This window comes from Macaca thibetana, chromosome 9 (assembly GCF_024542745.1).
Source record: "Macaca thibetana thibetana isolate TM-01 chromosome 9, ASM2454274v1, whole genome shotgun sequence".
NCBI lineage: Eukaryota > Metazoa > Chordata > Mammalia > Primates > Cercopithecidae > Macaca > Macaca thibetana.
Window position 1 is genome coordinate 37,305,408 of NC_065586.1, and position 15,245 is coordinate 37,320,652.

Here is a 15,245-nt window from a genome sequence, read left to right on the forward strand (position 1 = left end):
TTTTGCATGTTAAACTTCTGCTCTCAACCTCACTTTTTGTGTGTCCATGTCCTTGTTTTCCATAGCTGTGAGACAATGAAACTCGAGTGTTACTCCAGACATCGAAGCTATTTTATTATGAAAGCACACTTCTGATTATGCAGTCTCCTGCTTAAATTTTTTAAATGGCTTTCCATTAGAATGAAATTTAAAAGTCCTTTATGCCCTGAAAGCCTACACCAATTGACTCCTAGCTTCATCTGTGAGTATCTTATTTCTTTTCTTACTTTACCATAATGACTGTATCAGCTAGGGTTGATTGTTGCATAAGCCACAGAAGTAAATTCTGTGCAATTTAAGCAAAAAGGGGGAATATATTACCTATTTCTGCTTGTTGCACAGAATTAAGTGCAATGCCTGTCTCGTAATTCTGGAAGGACAGAAATAAGCTTAGTTTTAAGAGTTAGATGAACAAGAATTAACTAATAGGCTTCATTTTACTACCATTGGACTAACATAGGTCTGACCATTTTCTGCCCTTTTGAGTACATGTTTAAAGTTTAAACACCCAAGAGAAACTATTATTGTCTTGGCATGGGTCACATGTTCAGCCATGGGCCAAGAGGGTATGAAATGTGGGAGGCACAATTCACTGATAGAAAATATAATGCTATTTGGGAAAGAATATAATGCTATTTGAAAGGAATTCTGAGTAAGTAAAAACAACAGAAATTGTTTCTAAGGATTTCTTATTAGTCGATGCGTCACTTTTGCAGAGATACCTGCTCTAAACTGTTAATCTCAGTGGTCATCTTTTAAAATTCTGTCAAAGCACGTTTCAACTTTTTGTTGGGAACAGACCCCCCAAAATTTGGCCATAAACTGGTCCCAAAACTGGTCATAAACAAAATCTCTGCAGTACTGTGACATGTTCATGATGGCCATGATGCCCATGCTGGAAGGTTGTGGGTTTACTGGAATGAGGGCAAGGAACACCTGGCCCACCCAGGGCAGAAAACTGCTTAAAGGCATTCTTAAACCACAAACAATAGCATGAGAGATCTGTGCCTTAAGGACATGCTCCTGCTGCAGATAGCTAGCCAAACTCATCCCTTTATTTTGGCCCATCCCTTTGTTTCCCATAAAGAATACTTTTAGTTAATCTATAATCTATAGAAACAATGCTTATCACTGGCTTTCTGTTAATAAATATGTGAGTAAATCTCTGTTTGAGGCTTTGAGCTCTGAAGGCTATGAGACCCCCAATTTCCCACTCCACACCTCTATATTTCTGTGTTTGTGTGTCTTTAATTCCTCTAGCGCTGCTGGGTTAGGGTGTCCGTGAGCTGGTCTCAGCAACTTTTCATGATAACATTAATATGTGTATGATTTTATAATCTCTATTTCCTTCACTTTAAGTTTCATAAAGGCAAGAATGACATCTATTTAGTTTTTTCTGTAGTATTATTACATCTATTATTTTATCTGGACATAAAAGGCACACATTATTTATATAATACTGTAAAATAAAGTAAATTATGCAACATTTTACTGATGTAGTCAATTAAATGACGTTAAAATATTTAAGAGAATTTTATAATGGAATAGAAAAATGTGTTTGTTAAAAATAAAAAGAACTGAAAATTCTGTATTTGGTATATAGGCAATTATATAGAAGAAAACAAAACCACAGACTATGCACTAAAATGCTTGAAAAATACTTTATCACTTTTTCATTTATGAAGCTTAGTTTTGATAGACACAAAATTCTTGGCTGGCTTTTATAAGGTTCCAAGCTAAAAGCAGGAGGACCCCAATCCCTCTGGTTTGTAAGGTTTTTGCTGAGAAATTAGCTGTTAGTCTGACAGGTTTTTTTTTTTTTTTTTTTTTTTTTTTTTTTTTTTTTTTTTTTTTTTTTATAGGTTACCTGATACTCTGTCTCACAGCTCTTAAAATTCTCTCTTTCACATTGACTTTTTTCAGACAAACAAGTGCTGGGGGAATTTGCCACTTCCAAACCAACACTACACGAAATGCTAAAGGGAGTTCTAAATTTTAAAACAAAAGCTTGCTATACAGCAAAATAGAACCTCTTTAAAGCATAAAACTAACAGGGCCTATAAAACAATAACACAATGAAAAATACAAAGTGTCTAAGTAACAACAGGATTAATTGAATAGTACCTCACATCTTAAGATTAACATTGAATGTAAATGGCCTAAATGCTCCAAGTGAAAGATTATAGAATGACAGAATGTATAAAAATCCACCAACCACATATTCGCTGTCTTTAAGAGAGTCACCTAACACATAAGGACTCATGAAACTTAAGGTAAAAAGGTGGAAAATGATATTCCACGAAAATGAAAACTAAAAGCAAGCAGGAGTAGCTATTCTTATATCAAACAAAACAAACCTTAAAGCTACAAAGCTTTGTTGCTGTACAGTCTGTATCCTTTTTAATATTTAAAAAAAGACAAAGAAGGATACTATATAATGATAAAAGGATTAATCCAACAGGAAGATCAGTTTCCTTTTTTGTCTTAAAAAAAGACAAAGAAGAATACTATATAATGATAAAGGATTAGTCCAACAAGAAAATATTACAATCCCAAATTTATGGGCATCTAACACTGGAGCTCCCAGATTTATAAAACAATTCTTATTAATGACAAGTGACAACATGCTAGCAGCCCTCACTCATTCTTTTTTTTTTCTTTTTTTTTTTTTTTTTTTTGAGACAGAGTCTCGCTCTGTCGCCCAGGCTGGAGTGCAGTGGCCGGATCTCAGCTCACTGCAAGCTCCGCCTCCTGGGTTTATGCCATTCTCCTGCCTCAGCCCCCCGAGTAGCTGGGACTACAGGTGCCTGCCACCTCGCCTGGCTATTTTTTTGTATTTTTTAGTAGAGACGGGGTTTCACTGTGTTAGCCAGGATGGTCTTGATCTTCTCACCTCGTGATCCTCCCATCTCGGCCTCCCAAAGTGCTGAGATTACAGGCTTGAGCCACCGTGCCCAGCCCCTCACTCACTCTTGGTACCTTCTTGGCCTCCGGGTCCATTCTGGCTATGCTTGAGGAACCCTTCAGCCTGCCACTGCACTATGAGCCCTCTCTGGGGCTGGCCAAGGTGAGCTGGCTCCCTCTGCTTGCAAGGAGCTGTGGAGGGAGAGGCACTGGCAGGAGTCGGGGCTGCATGTGGCACTTGTGGGCTGGTGCAGGTTCTGGGTGGGTAGGGGCTCTGGGTGCCCTGCATTCAGTGTGGCCGGCTGGTGCCTGCTGGGCTTGATTGGGGGCAAGCTCCCTCTGGGCTGCCAGAGTTCCTGGGCTAGGTGCCACAGTCTGGTGGTGAGTACCATTGAGAGGTAAAGCCAGCTGGGCTTCTGGGTCTAGTGGGGACCTGGAGAACTTTTCTGTCTAGCTAAAGGTTTGTAAATGCACCAATCAGCACTCTGTGTCTAGCTAAAGGTTTCTAAATTCACCAATCAACACTCTGTGTCTAGCTAATCTGGTGGGGGACTTGGAGAACTTTTGTGTCTAGCTAAAGGATTATAAACACACCAATCGGCATTCTGTGTCTAGCTAAAGGATTGTAAATGCACAAATCAACACTCTATCAAAACGAACCAATCAACTCTCTGTAAAATGGATCAGTCAGCGCTCTGTAAAATGGACCAATCAGCTCTCTCTAAAATGGACCAATCAGCAGGATATGGGTGGGGACAGTTAAGGGAATAAAAGCAGGCCACCTGAGCCAACAGGGGCAACCGGCTCAGGTCCCTTTCCATGCTGTGGAAGCTTTGTTCTTTCACTCTTTGCAATAAATCTTGCTGCTGCTCACTCTTTAGGTCCATGCCACCTTTGTGAGCTGTAATACTCAAGGTGAAGGTCTGCAGCTTCACTTCTGAAGCCAGTGAGATCACGAACCAACCAGGAGGAATGAACAACTCCAGACGCACCACCTTTATGAGCTATAACATTCACTGTGAAGGTGTGCAGCTTAACTCCTGAAGCCAGGGAGACCATGAAACCACCGGAAGGAATGAATAACTCCAGATGCGCTGCCTTTAAGAGCTGTAACACTCACCGCAAAGGTCTGCAGCTTCACTCCTGAAGTCAGTGAGACCATGAACCCACCAGACGGAAGAAACTCCAGACACATCTGAAGGAACAAACTCCAGACACACCATCTTTAAGAACTGTAACACTCACTGCGAGGGTCCGTGGCTTCATTCTTGAAGTCAGCGAGACTAATAACCCACCAATTCCGGACACACTAACACCTGAGAACTCAGAAAAACAGCAACACAGTAATAATGGGGAACTTCAATACTTTACTGACAGCACTACACAAATCATCAAGACATAAAGTAAAGAAGCTATGAATTTAAATTACACTCTAGAACAAATACACCTAACAGGCATTCACAGAACGTTCTTCTCCCAAACTGCAGAATATGCATTCTTCTCTTCAGCACATGGAAAATTCTTCAAGATATACCATATAATAGGCCACAAAAAAACAAGTCTCAATAAATTTAGAGAAATCAAAATCATATCAAGAATTTTCTCAGATCACAGTGAAATAAAACTGGAAATTACCTTCAAAAGGAACCCTTAAAACTCTAAAAATAAATGAAAATTCAACAATCTTCTCTTGATTAATATTTGAGTTAAAAATTAAATCAAGATGGAAATTTAACAATTATTTAAAACGAACAATAATAATGACACAAATTATCCAAACATCTGGGATACTGCAAAAATGGTGCTAAGAGAAAAGTTTATAGCATTAAATGCCTACACCAAAAAGTCTGAAAGAGCACAAATAGACAGCTAAGGTCACACTTCAAGAAACTAGAGAAACAAGAACAAAGTACACCCAAACAAAGCAGAAAGCAAGAAACAACAAAGATAAGAGCAGAACTGAAGGACATTGAAACAAAAAATAGAAAAGATAAATGAAACAAAAAGATATTTTTCCGAAAAGATAAACAAAATTGAGAGCCCATTTGAAGACTAGTCAAGAAAAGAAAAGAGAAATCTAAATAAGCTCAGTTAGAAATAAAACTGGACATATTACAATCAATAACACAAAAATTATAAAAAATTATTTAAGGCTACTATGAGCACTTTTACATGTACAGACTAGGAAATCTAGAGAAAATTGACAGGTCTTTGAAAATATACAACCCTCTTAAATCAGTAAGAAATAGAAACCATGAAGAACTCAATAACAAGCAGCAAGATGGAATTGGTAATAAAAAGAAAGTTGCCAACAACCAGAAAGGCTAAAACCAGAGGGATTCACAGCTGAATTCAATTAGACATTCAAAGAAGAATTGGTACTATTTCTACTAATACTATTCCAAAAAATAAAGAAAGAGGAAATGTTTCCTAAACTATTCTATGCAGCCAGTATCATACTAATAGCTACAGCAAAGGCTACAACAAAAACGGATATCTACAGACCAATGTCCCTGATGAACATATATGCAAAACTTCTCAACAATATACAGCTAACTGAATTGAACAGTACATCAAAAAGATAATACATCATGACAAAGTAGGTTTTATCCTAGGGATGCAGGGATGGTTTAACATATGCAAGTCAATAAATGTGATACGTCTTATGAACAGAATTTTTTTAAAAGTATGATCATCTTGAAAATGCAGAAAAAGTATTTGATAAAATCCAGAATTATATTATGATAAATTTCCTCAACAAAATAGGCATAGAAGGCACTTACTTCAAACAAATAAAAGCCATTTATGACAAACCCACTGCCAACATCACACTAAATAAGAAAATTTGAAAACATTCCCCTTGAGAACTGCAACAAGACAAGGATGCCCACTTTTATCACTTATATTCAGCATAGTAGTGGAAGTCCTGGCCAGAGCAATCAAACAAGAGAAATACATAAAGGGCATCCAACCTGGGAAAGAGGAATCAAACTGTTTCTGTTCACTGGTGGTATGATCATATACTTAAAATACTCAAAAGGCTCATCTAAAAAGCCTCCAGATTTTATAAACAGATTTAGTAAAGTCTTAGGATACAAAATCAATGTACACAAATTAGTAGCACTGCTATACACCAAAAACAATGAAGCTGAGAATCAAATTAAGAACTCAATCTGTTTTACAATAGCTGCAAAAATAAATAAATGAATAAATAAATAAAATACTTAGAAATATATTTAACAAAAAAAGTGAAAGAGCTCTCTACAAGGAAAATTACAAAACACTGCTGAAAGAAATCATGGATGACCCAAACAAGTGGAAACATATTTCATGCTCATAGATTGTGACATGGTTAAGTTTGTGTCCTTACACTAACCTCATTTTTAATTGAAATTCCCATAATCCCCATTTGCCAAGAAAGAGACTAGGTGGAGGTAATTGGATCATGGGGGTGATTTCCCCCATGCTATTTTTGTGGTAGTAAATTCTTATAAATCTGATGGTTTTATAAGAGTTTGATAGTTCCTCCTGTGTTCATTCTCCCTCCTGCTGCCAAGTGAAGAAGGTGCCTTGCTTGCTTCCCCTTTACCTTCCACCATAATTCTAAGTTTTGTGAGTCCTCCCAAGCCCTGTGGAACTGTGAGTAAATTAAATCTCCATTATATTTTATTATATATATAAATATTTTTATATAACATATATAATATGTAAATATTATATATCAATAAATTATATATATATATTTCCAGTCTTGGGCACTTCTTTACAGCATATGAAAATAGGCTAATAGATATTAAAAATTATTGTGAAAAATGACCATACTGCCCAAAGCAATCTATAGATTCAATGTAATTTTTATCAAAATACCATCATTTTTATTCACAGAACTGGAAAAAAAAAACTATTCTAAATTTCATGTGGAACCCATAAAGAGCCTTCAGAGCCAAAGCCATACTAAGCAAAAACAACAAATCTGGAGTCATCACATTACCTGACTTCAAATTATACTACAAGGCTCTAGTTACCAAAGCAGCATGGTACTGGTATAAAAATAGGCATGCAGACCAACAGAACAGAATAGACAAACCCTGAAATAAAGCCAGATACAGCCAACTGATCTTTGACAAAGCACACAAGAACATAAAATGACACCCTATTCATCAAATGGTGCTTGAATAACTGTCAAGCCACATATAGAAGAATGAAACTAAATCTTCAGCTCTCACCTTATACAAAAATTAACTTCTGATGGATCAAATTCTGAAATCTGAGACTAGAAACCACATAAATTCTAGAAGATAACATCAGAAAACCTCTTCCAGACACTGGCTTGAAAAAGAATTTATGGCTTAGATCTCATATGCAAATAAAACAAAAATAAATCAATAAATGTGACCTAATCAAACGAAAAAGCTTCTGCATAGCAAATAATAACAATCAGCCGAGTAAACAGACAACCCACAGAGACAAAAAATTTGCATGCAAACTATGCATATCAGAAAGAATTAATATCCAGTAACTACAAGCAACTCAGGCAAATTGGCCAGAGAAAAACAAATAATCCCATCAAATATGGGCAAAGGACACGAATAGAAAATTTTTTAAAGAAAATATACAAACAGCCAACAAACATGAAAAAATGCTGAACATCACTAATTATCAGAGAAATGCAAATTAGAACTACAGTGAGATACCCCCTTACTCCTGCATAAATGGGTATAATTAAAAAGTCAAAAAAAAAAGATATTGGCATAGATGTGATAAAAATGGAACACTTTTGCACTGCTGGTGAGAATGTAAGTTAGTACAACCACTATGGAAAGCAGTATGGGTATTCCTTAAAGAACTAAAAGTAGAACTACCATTCAATTTAGCAATCATACCTCTGGGTATCTACCACCCCACCCCCACTTAAAATATAAGTCTTAAAAAAAAAGTCGTTATATGAAAAAGACATATGAACAAGTATGTTTATAGCAGCACAATTCACAATTACAAAGATACAGAATTAACCTAAGTGCCCATCATCCAAGGAGCGGATAAAGAAAATGTGATATATATGCACCCTGAAATATGACTCCCCCTTAAAATGGAGCAAAATGATGTCCTTTGCAGCAACTTAAATGGAGTTAGAGGAAATTATTCTAAGTGAAGAAACTCAATAATAAAAAAACAAATATTGTATGTTTTCGCTTATAAGGGGGAGCTAAGCTATGAGAATGCAAATGCATAAGAATAACATTAACATAAGGGACTTATATTATTCTAATATCTAGAATCTACAAGGAACTCAAATCAGCAAGAAAAAGTGAATAATTCCATCAGAAAGCACGCAAAGTTCATGAATAGACAATTATCAAAAAATGATACACAGTCAAAAACATACAAAAAATACTAAACATCACTAATTTTAACTCAAGACAGAAGGTTGGGAGGGGGTGATAATTTAAAAAACATATTGGGTACAGTGTACACTGTTCAGGTGATGCGTGCACAAAAATCTAAGAAATTAAAAACTTACCCATGAACCAAAAACCACCTGTACCCCAAAAATCATTGAAGTAAAAATAAAAATATTTAAATAAATATAAAAGGAATGGAAATATACCAATATATCAACAATATTTGTGGATGATTTTCCATGTATTTCAAATGTTTAATAATGAGTATTTGTTATTTTATAGAACATATCCAAAGAAGCAACACATAATGAGTAAAATTTTTCATCCTCATGTAGATATAGAGCTACATAAAAAATAGTTAATGCTACCCTGAGGAGACTTAGAAACACCTGTATTCTATTGAGATGACTGAGTCTCAAGAAACTTCAATTTTCTTTTGCTCTTTCTTAGTAATGAATGCATCCATCATATGGAAATGTATCCCACGGTCTAGAAAGAAAAAGTCAATGACAAAGGTTGGAATCTTGTGTTTATTCACTAGCTGCCACAGGGAATGGGGCATTAAAGCAAATTAACAACATAAAAATGTTTGTTATGGGATATTTTTGTCTATTTATTTTAAAGTTGCTTAGATTTAAACTTTGTATTTTTTGTTTTTCTTTTATTGACACATAATGTTTTACATATGTATGGGATACATGTGAGTATTTATTACATGCAGAGAATGTGTAATGATCAAGTCAAGGTATATAGGATATCATTTTGAATATACATAATTTCTATGTGATGAGAACATTTCCATACCTCTCTTTTACCTACTTTGCGATATAAAATATATTGTTAACACAAGTCACACTAGCCTTCCACTGGACATTAAAACTTACTTTTTTCTATGTAAGTGTGTTTTTCCCATTTGCTAGTCTCTGTTCATTTTCCTCTCCCACCCTTCCACACTTCCCAGCCTCTGGTATCTATCAGTCTATTCTCTATCTCTGTGGGACCAAGTTTTTAGCTCTTATGTATGAGTTGAGGACATGTGGTATTTGAATCCTGTGCCTGGCTTATTTCACTCAATGTAGTCACCTCCAGTTGCAAATGACTTAATTTTATTCTTTGTTATAGCTGATATTCCATTGTGTGTGTGAGTGCGTACTACATCTTCTGTATCCATTGGCTCATTGAAGAAACATTGGTTGATTTTGTGTCTTTTTGATTGTGAATAATGCTGTGATACACATGTGAGTGCATGTATCCCTTTGATATACTGATTTAGCTTCCTTTGAGTAAATACCCAATAGTGGGGTCCTGAATCATCTGGAAGTTCTATTTTTACTTTTTGGAGAAATATCTATACTGTTTTCTATACTGGTTGTACTAATTTACATTCCCACCAACAGCATATAAACATTAATTTTTATCATATTTTCAACCGTGTCTTTTATTTTTTGTCTTTTTAATCATAGCCATTCTAACTGAGGTAAGATGATGCCTCATTGTGCTTCTGATTTGCATTTCCCAGAGAATGTTCAGCATTTTTTCATGGACCTGTTTTTCATTAATGTGTCATCACTTGAGATATATCCATTCATGTCCTTTGACCACTTTTTTAATGAGTCTTTTTAATATTATTCTTGAGTTGCTTGAGTTTCTTATATATTCTAAATATTGGTTGTCAGTTGAACACTTCTCAGTATATTCTATGCAACAGTTTGTCTCTTTGGTGTTTTGATTATTTCTTTTGCAGTGCAGAAGCTTTTTCATTTATGATAGTTTCAATTTTTTAATTTTGCTTTTAGTTGACTGTGGTTTTGAGGTCTTAACCAAAAAATCTTTGCCTGGACCAATGTTCTGATTTTTATAATGTTTTCTTCTTGTAGTTTTATACTTTCAGGTCTTATGTTTAAGTCATTAATCCATCTTGGGTTGACTTTTGTGTATTGTGAGAGATACAGTTTCAATCTTTTGCATATGGATATTCAATTTTCCCAACACCATTTATTGAAGAAGGTATTCTTTCCCCAGTGTACATTCTAGCTACCTTTGTAGAAAATCAATTGGCTATACAAACAGAAGTGTATTGCTGGGTTCTCTATTTTCTTCCATTGGTTTTGCTCAGGATTAATTTGGCTATTGTAGTTCTTTCTAGGTTTCATACAAATGATAGATTTCTGGTTTTTTTTAAATTCTATAAAAATGATGTTATTTTGGTAGCAATTGCATTGACTCTAGATTTCTTTGGATGATGTAGTCATTTTAATGATAGTAATTTTTTCTATCCATGAGCATGAGATTTCTTTAAATTTGTTTGTGTCCTCTTCAATTTCTTTCATCAGTGTTCTGTAGTTATCTTCACAAACATTTTTCATGTCTTGGTTAAATTTACTTGTTGGTAATTTATATAGCTATTGTAAACAGGATTGCCTTCTAGCTTCATTTTTTGACTATTTTATTGTCAATGTGTTAAAAAACTACTGATTTTTGTGTGTTAATTATTTTTTTTAGATGGAGTCTTGCTCTTTCGCCCAGGCTGGAGTGCAATGGCATGATCTCAGCTCACTGCAACCTCTGCCTTCTGGGTTCAAGTGATTCTCCTGCCTCAGTCTCCAGACTAGCTGGGACTACAGGTGCATGCCACCACGGGCTAGTTTTTTCACTTTTAGTAGATACAGGGTCTCACCATGTTGGCCAGGCTGTTCTTGAACTCCTGGCCTCAGGAGAGTCACCTGCCTTGGCCTCCCAAAGTGCTAGGAATTCAGGCATGAACCACAGCACCTGGCCTTGTTTGTGAGTTCTTACAGTCTTTTATTGGAGTCTTTTTTAGGTTTTTCTATATAAAAAATTATGTCATCTGCAAAGTGGACAATTTACCTTCCTTTTGCAAGTCAATTTGGATGTCTGTTTTTGTTTTTTTTTTCTCTTGCCAGATTACTGATTAGGACTTTCATGTTCAATAAGATTTGTGAAAGTGAACGTTCTTGTTTTGTTCGGTGTCTTAGAGAAAAAGCTTTCAGCTTTTGTCTGTTCAGTATATTGTTAGCTTTGGGTTTGTCACATATGACCTTTACTACTTTACAGAATGATCTTTCTATGTCTAGTTTGTTGAGAGTTTTTAATATGAACAGATGTTAAATTTTATCAATTACTTTTTCTACATCTATTGACCTAGTTATATGGGTTTTGTCCTTCATTCTACTGAGGCAACGTATTCAGTGTATTGATGTGTATGCAAGCATCCTTGAATTTTGGTATAAATTTCACTTGATCATGGTGCATTACCTTTTGATGTGCTGTAGCATTTGGTTTGCTAACATTTTATTAAAGATTGTTGCATCTATGTTTATTACAGATATTGGCCCATAGTTTTGTGTTGTTGGTGGTGGATCCTTGTCTTGTTTGGTATTGTGTCCTCACAAAATAAGTTTGGAAGCATTCCTTTCTCTTATGTGTTTTTGAAATAGTTTGAGGAGGATTGGTGTTCATTCTTTTTTTATACATTTGGAATAATTCAGCAGTTATTCGACCTGATTTTGTCTCTTTTTTTGTTGGGAGACATTTTTTTACTGACTCAGTCTCATTATTCATTGATCACTTCAGTTTTTCTACTTCTGATTCAGTCTGGATAGGTTATGTGTTTATAGAAATTCAATCATTTCCTCTATATTTTCCTGTTTGTTAGCATTTATAATATTCTATAATTATCTTTGGTATTTCTGTGATATCAATTGTAATGTCTGTTCTTTTATTTTGCTGATTTGTTTCTTATCTCTTTTCTTGGTTAGTCAAGCTAGCAGTTTATCAATATTGGTTATATTTTTGAATAACATATCGCTTCATTGACCTTTGTATTTCTTTCCTTAGTCTCTCTTTAGTTTTTCTCCAATCTTTATTATTTCTTTCATCCTGCAAATTTTGGGTTTGCTGTGTCCTTGCTTTTTCACTTCCTTGAGGTGCATTGTTAGATTGTTTATATGAAATCTTTCTGCTTTCTGGTGTAGATGTTTATTGCTATTGCCTACCTGTTCTTAATGTGTTTGCTGTATAGTATAGATTTTGATATGTCGTGTTTTCATTTTCACTTCTTTCAATAGTTAAAAACATATCCATCTTGAAAACCAAACACTGCATGTTCTCACTCATAGTGTGTGATAGATATACAGCTGTTGTTACCATGGTGATGGCCAGTGTCATGCAGAAGATTATACCTTGCTATTCTCTTGCTCAGTGGAATTCTTGCGGGGAATCAGCAAAAAGGGAAAAGCAAAAAAGGTAGGAAATATAATGGTCACATTGAAAGTAAGTCATTAACCATTCCACAGGATATTGACCTTCATCTAGAAACAAAGTCAGATACAGAAGTGGATACTTTAGCATTGCATTATTTTCCAGAATACCAGTGACTGGTGGATTTCACAGTGGCTGCTACAGTTGTGTATCTAGTAACTGAAGTCTATTACAAGTTTATGAAGCTTACACAGGAAATGAGTATCAGCTTATTCTGGTGCCGGTTTGTTTTGTCTTTTGCAATCAAAGTTCTATTTTCGTTAACTACACAATATATTAAAATAGAATATGGTGGTGAAAAATCTATTTGTGTCACCTTTGGATTTTTTTTCTTTGACAAAGCAATGGTAGTGTTGATTGTAACAGAAAATTATCTGGAATTTGGACTTGAAACAGGATTTACAAATTTTTCAGATAGTGTGATGCAGTTTCTTGAAAAGCAAGGTTTAGAATCTCAGAGTCCTGTTTCAAAACTTACTTTCAAATTTTTCCTGGCTATTTTCTGTTCACTCTTTGGGGCTTTCTTGACATTTCCTGGATTACGACTGGCTTAAATGCTTCTGGATGCCCTGAATTTGACAACAGAAAAAATTACACAAACATTACTTCATATCAGCTTCTTGGCACATTTATTTATGGTTTTGCTCTGGGTAAAACCAGTCACCAAAGACTACATTAAGAACCCAACCTTGGGTGAAGAAAGTATCCCTTTAATGCCAGAAGCCACATTCGATACTCCGCGACTCTGGTTAATAATCCTGCTGTGTGCTTTGTGGTTGGCCATGATGTGTAGTCACCTGCAAGCTTATTTAAATTTAGCCCAAAAATGTGTGGATCAGATGAAGAAAGAAGCAGGGTGAATAAGTACAGTTGAGCTACAGAAAATGGTGGCTTGAGTCTTGTATTATCTTTGTGTCATTGCACTGCAGTATGTGGTGCCTCTGGTAATGCTGTTTCACACCACTCTGCTTTTGAAAACACTAGGCAATCATTCCTGGGGTATTTATCCAGAATCTATCTCTACCTTACCAGTGGATAATAGTCTGCTCTACAATTTTGTTTACTCTGAATTACCGTCAGCTGAAGGGAAGATGAAGATTACTGTTACACAAATAACAGTGACACTGAGCAGCTTAAAAATATTTTTACTCTTCTTCTTTTTTGAGGACTTCTGTCTTTTCTGACCTGGTGGATTGCTGCTTGCCTCTTTTCTACAAGCCTTTTTGGGCTTTTTTATCACCAATATCTGACTGTGGCATGAATCTCAGTTAACAAAAAAACATATCAAAATCACACTTTAAATTCAAATATTTGTGTCCTTAAAGGGCTGATGAAAACCAGAAGAAAGTAAATACAATGGGAAAAAAATCAGAATATCTTGTATTAAATGTTTCCTTTGTATTCTCAGGGTGAATTAATGTTATAATATTTAAAATTACAAAATAGATTGTTAACTGTTACACTGTGGCATTGGAATTTTAACTCTCTGTATTTACTGGTATGAGAGGGCTATCTACAAGGGTAATATTTCTGATTACCTTGGTTGACAGAAACCTCCAGCAGTCTTTGAAACATCTCAAATGACTCTAGTTATTGATTGCTTTTAACGGTATTATGGTACTGTTGGTAGTCATAGTGGCTGTCTATAGAAAAATCTTCAAACTGAGCCATGCTTTAGGGGAGGGAAAGGGGCTAAAGTCTCTTCTGTTGGTAATGTATTAGTTACTCCTGAAATGATAAAATCCAACAGAAAGGAAGAGATAACTACTGTATATTACAGTAAAGAAAACTGCATAGTTATTTTAAATTTAATGGAGGTGAATATGGTTAATATCTACAACTACTTCAGCTTGGGAATAGGAAGAGTATTGTTTTAAAACATATTCTACCCAACTAGAGAGTTCTTTTAAAATGATTGGCCATATGAACATTTGTAATCTTGCCATTAGGCTTGGACCTGCCATATTTTATTTTATTCGATGATCCTAAATAGTTCCTTTTAATAGTCTAAAAGTATTTATCAATACTGATCAGACTTTAAAGAAATTACTTTGTAAACCTGCTGACTACCTGTATGTATTGTACATTTATTATATATTAAATATATAATATATTGAGATTATAAAAGATGGGAATCTTGATTCCTTATAATATTTTAAGTTGCAGAATGTATGTTAAAAAGTGATTTGAATGAGATGATTTGTATCTAGAAATTTTATTTCCTTTTGGAATGAGATTAAAATACATTTTTAAAGTTCAAAAAAATGTCCATCTTAACTATTAATTGATCCAGTGGTCATTTGGGATTATGTTATTTAATTTTCATGTATTGATATAATTTCCAAAGATCCTCTTGGTGTAGATTTTTACTTGTATTTTATGGTGGTTTGAGTTATTTGCAATACATATTTTTTCAATGTGTTGTCATGTATATCCTATTGTGTTTTATTTTTATTTATTTATTTATTTATTTTTTTGAGACAGAGTCTTGCACTGTCACCCAGGCTGGAGTGCAGTGGCATGATCTCAACTCACTGCAAGCTCCGCCACCCGGGTTCATACCAGTTCTCCTGCCTCATCCTCCTGAGTAGCTGGGACTACAGGTGCTGGCCACCACAC

General features: G+C 35.0%; 1 pseudogene; it reads left to right on the forward strand.

The window, feature by feature from the left end:
* The first annotated feature begins 12,062 nt into the window (after positions 1 to 12,062).
* Positions 12,063 to 14,648, forward strand: LOC126963111 (transmembrane protein 161B-like; annotated as a pseudogene).
* The last annotated feature ends 597 nt before the right edge of the window (positions 14,649 to 15,245 follow it).